The sequence below is a fragment of the Acyrthosiphon pisum genome, chromosome A2 (assembly GCF_005508785.2).
Source record: "Acyrthosiphon pisum isolate AL4f chromosome A2, pea_aphid_22Mar2018_4r6ur, whole genome shotgun sequence".
In the NCBI taxonomy this organism is placed as follows: domain Eukaryota; kingdom Metazoa; phylum Arthropoda; class Insecta; order Hemiptera; family Aphididae; genus Acyrthosiphon; species Acyrthosiphon pisum.
In genome coordinates this window covers 6941250-6946773 of record NC_042495.1, presented here as the reverse complement: position 1 = coordinate 6946773, position 5524 = coordinate 6941250, and positions in this window count along the sequence as shown.

The window sequence follows — 5524 nt, the reverse complement described above, 5'->3', positions numbered from 1 at the left end:
TTTCATAACAATATTACAATAGGTAAACTTCCTGTTTTAAGTTTTAACATATTATATAATCATTAACCAGCGTTGTAAAAATTTTGTAAGATGTATAATTACAATAAAAACAATTTAATTTGTCACATTTTTTAACCCTCCCCAAAATCTTAAGTTAGTTATAATGGCGTGTTATAATACTGTTGTCCCGATATTTATTCCCGATTTATCCCGTGTTATTGTCCCGATACTGTTGTAGTTTATATTGACTCCAAATTAGCTACATATTATCATTTTAAAAGCAAAAAAAATTTGGTTTTTCTAAACAAAAAATACGTAACCACTCATTTAGTTTTTAATTTTCAATTATTTTAATACACAAATATCACTTATATAAAATGTTTAAATGTATGATAATTCAATGTTGATAGAATTAGATTAAATAAAAATACATTTTTCATACTTCAAGGTAAGCCTGCATATTTATTATTTTGTCAAAATAATTATAAAAAAAAAAAAAAAATTCTTTGGCTACTTTTCGAAATAAAATATATTAGACGTAATAAAGTTATTGTTGATTACTGTTTATTTCTTTGTCTGTTATTTCTCTTACACCTTGTGTAAGTTAGCCTAACCTAACCTAAGTACACCCATGTGTATTGAATTAGTATAATAATATACGCAATAATGTAAAAATATCGAAATTGGAATATAGGAGCAGGCTGGTTATTATTATTATGTAGATAACCGGTTAGATAATAAATAATAATCTTATATTAATGACTATATATTACTATATTACATTATATTATTATACTTGCCACATCCGCAGGTCAATGTAAAACTCACCGCGCACCGTATAAACGAACGTGTAATAATGAAAATATATAATACCTATTATACGCGAATCGTTTGCCGAAGAGAATTCGTCCTTCGTTATTTCTTATAATTTACAGTCGTATAAGACTCACTTTGTGTTTATGTATCTGGTAAGTGATAATATTATAATATTATGTCTTCTAAAAAAATATACCTATATGTATCTAATACAATAATAGTTACCTTTACTTGTGGATCGACGATCGATGTGCAGCAATGATTTTTGTTGTCTCAGCCGTCGCAGATTATGACGTGACTATAGTAAGTTATAATGTAATCTATAAAATATAAATCTTAAATTATTGTACTTGTTCCGTGACATTACAATGCGGCAGCAAATTTTATAACAACACATTTTTAACTTAATTTTTAAAGAATTTTTAATAGAAAGTAAAAAAAAACATGTAAAACATGTCGTTTTATATAAATTAAAATTATTTTCAAAAACAATGAGTAAAATAATGTCGTTACAATGATGTATGCGATTTTGAATGGTCCTCCTCTCAGATACTTTTTCAAAGATTATTTCTAGTTCGTATAGGTATTTAGTATTTCGCACAAGTTAGTAAGATAATTTACCTACTAAACGGTGTAAACTAACTTCATAGTCTTTAGAAAACTTATACTTTTACTTTATATTTTTTATACTTTATAACTTTATAGTTTATCACTTTTGAAAGCCAAACGCGAGTAATTTATATAATTATAATTATATATGTGACCTATGAAGGTTTATATTTTGTGTTTGTCACCCCTTTCTTTTATTAGATCTACATGTGCACCTGATAATACTCGTATGATATAATTACAATGTTGCGAATGAAATAATAAATACCTATACATAAGCTGCAGAGGTAAAATAGTTTAAATTAAATTTAAATATTATTTACCATTTGCAGGATTTACTTATTTTTCATCGAAATGTTTTTTTATAATTATTATTGATCATTCTTTCAATGGAAACGTTACAATTTAATGCAATCGGTTTGAAGTCGATTGAACTATAAATTAGCGGTATATTTGACTACATAATATGATATTATATATTACTATACAGTATACACTTCTCGAGTTACATTTACAAAATATTTCGGAAAAATTCCATAAAATAACTAACAATCAATATTGACGGGACCAAATTAATAAACCGATTGTAAAAACAACAACACACAATTATTACGTTTAGCGTATAATATATAGGTACTAACTGTAAAATATTTGGAATGCATACCTGCAGTACGCGAATTATATTCACTATTATTTAGTCCCTATTTTTTTTACTATAGAAAAACGCACTACACATGTTTTGTAAATTGAGATTATAATATAGCGATGTGGGGGGGCTTTTCCCTTCAACCCGGTCACTTTGTACCACTTCCAAATCATTTTATGAAAAAAAATGCCTGACATTTTTATAGTTATAAAATATAATTTTTTTTTAAAATGCAGTCGTGCGTGTGGTTGACCAAAATCTTAATCAAAATATTTCTTTTAAATTGGACTGGGAAATGATTTGAAAATTTTTTAAATCAATTTAAAAAATGTTGGTACCGTTTTGAAATATAGGGCTATTATACATATGGGGGGTTTTGTGAAAATTTGCCCCAATCTCCAATCTTATTATTCTAACAGACTAGGAATTGATTTACAGATTTTAAAAACCAATTTGCAAAATGACTAATAAGTACATAATTTCTGATTCTATTGATTGTATGTAGGATAAAATCGTCTTCGAATTGGTCATTCTTCTTCGGACTTGCTTCATCGCAGGAAAACATAATATCACCTTCGTATAATATAATATTATATATTTATATACGTGCAAGGCTGCAATAATATGGTGTTCTGCAGAGGCAAACTGATGAACTAATTAGTAATTAGGTATGTATATTGGTATCACTGTCTGATATAACTATATTATTACTCGTACTCACTTTTTAAACCCTTAGGTATATAGGCTGCATAATCGCCAAAATTTTGGACTGCATCACGCTTTGTGACGTGGATGCAGAAAAAACAATAAAAAACAGGGGCTGTGCCGTATATACGATGTATCGTATATACCAACAGATATCATGCGCGTGTAATCCGAGAGATGCGATAGTAAAATAGAATAAAACATGCTCTCGTGTTCTCGGTGTATTATAATATAGAACGTGTAGATATTATATACACAGAGGATCTACACGGGAATTTCGAAGGAAGAACGGAAGAACAAACAAGACCCCTACGTCGTGTAATTCGGCATCCAGATATCTACAGCAGTCTTCTATATAATATTATTATATACATGCCGCGCGTATCTATATATAATTGAATAATATATAATAATATTATATATAGATGGGTGTTTTATTTCTTTATATTCGCTCCTCGACGCTCTTGCGTAACCCAAGAGGCAGCAGGAGACAGGTCTTTTATTTTCCCTGTATAATATTATTATTATATTGTTGTTAGTTGTTATTATATATATTTTTTTTGTTTGTGAAAACCTCGTAATGCGTGTCTGGATTGTTTGCACTCAAACCGTAAATCCCATAGGTAGGTAGCTACTTATAAGCTGCTATAACCTATAATACGTATATAGCATATATATATATACACAGTATACACATACTGCGCTGCAACCACCCACACTGCCAGAGACTGTTTTTAATCTCTATAACAACACACAAAATAACCGTGAAATTCGCGTAAAAGACAAAAAAACACACACTCAAGGCATACTGTCCTGTACAAAAGAAACGGAAAAAGTCCCTATGTGGGTTTTTTTCGCCACACCGAAAATCCTATCCGAAAACACACAAAAACGGCTACTGGTATTCGCGAACAATATAATATAATATAATAAATACCACCTATATACCACTGCTGCTGTTACCCCGCCACCACCACCGCCGCCGCTGCTCTGCGCCCTGTTTTTTTCTTCTTCTCCGCATTCCCTTTCGCGCTGTGGTGTAAAATTCGATTGTGTTTCGGGTGTAGCACGGTAGCGCTGCCGAGCGCAGAAATTTCAGTTCGACATGTGTCACCGTATTTTATTGCTTGTTATTGAATGGACGGTGAAAAAAATTGTTTCCGCTATTGCGCGTATTGCGTCACACATACGCGTATCACGCCGCCGTGTACAATTATTATATTGTATTCATCCCCGCAACACTACATGCTGCAGGTCGGGCGCCCCATCGTTACTGAAACCGCCATAATTTCCGTTTTGACAACATATAATAAAATGGTTAAAAAAGAAAAAAACTGGTCGCTTTTACGGGTCAATTTGTTGTTAGGTACAAACATAGCGATTCGCATTATATCACGCACTTTGTACCTACAACATATTATATTGTATATAATATGTATAAGTATATGCGTCTTGAACACCGCACTTCGAGCTTCATACGCTTTGGGTTACGCACGTCTTTGTTAATCGCAATAAAGTTATATAAATAAATTATTTATAATAATATAAATAAGTTATATTATTATGTAATATATTTTTCATCTAGGAAAATTATTAGAATATCATCATACAAATATTTGCTCAAACTCGAAATAAAAATAAATCTTCAATGTCCTGCAGCAAAGTGTATTTGACTGCAGTTTTCCTTGTTCTAGAAACTCACTTCGTATATTTTTTCGTCGTATTCAGAGTATTATTCATGTCAAATGTCAATCACTGTAGTATTATTATATAACTCACCCTATAATATAAATCAATTATTTAAGTATATACTTATGGGTATTATTCTGAAAATGTTTTAAATACTATTCCAAAAGAAATTTATTACCTACTGTATTCCGAATACTTTTCGTAGAGTAGGTATATGTTGTACAGATAGCTATAATCTATATCTGTATATATAAAAAGGCTTGTCCTGGGTGATTCATCATCGTCTAGCCGGAGCTGCTGAAGCTATGGATATGAAATTTTCAGTAAATGTACTTATTACAATGTATAGGCGCACTAAGAAAGGATTTTTCGAAATTCGCATTTTAAAGAGGTGCTCAAACAGGGATCTCGAGATTCACGATAGAAATTGGAAATTTTATTTTTATTTATTTTTTAAATAGTTGCCATTGGTTACAGTCTACAGTAGAAATTAGTATTTATTTATTATTGGTTTCCATTGGTTATTTGGGCAGATCAGGTACAAGCTAGCACCAAATCAAATTATTGAACATTGCAGCAAGTTACATCCAAAAACAGTTGAACAATCATAATTTTTTTTTAGTTACAATTTTTTACTGATAACGGAGTGCACGGGTTCAGTTTGGTATGAATGTTTGTGTGTAGATTAAACCTCTAGGAAGAAGACAGACTAATTTAGGAATGGTTAAATTTGGTTTTTTTTATTCATCTGATATTAGTAGTTATGTTAGGTTAGGATTTTGTATTAATTGATTATATTAATTTACCATAGGTGGAATACGACAAACTTGGTATAACTTTGATACTTTAGAGTTAAATCATACACTTACGTATAAACAGCAAGGGGTCCGCGATCTACCGCACGTAGATTGCCTACCTGATAATATACTGCTGCGAACCAGAATTTTTATTCTGGGCCACGGAAAAGTTAAGATAAGTTTTGAACACCATACACCGATTATTAAATAACGAATTTAACAAAGTTTGAGTCATATAGATTTGGTACCTACATTTAACGGG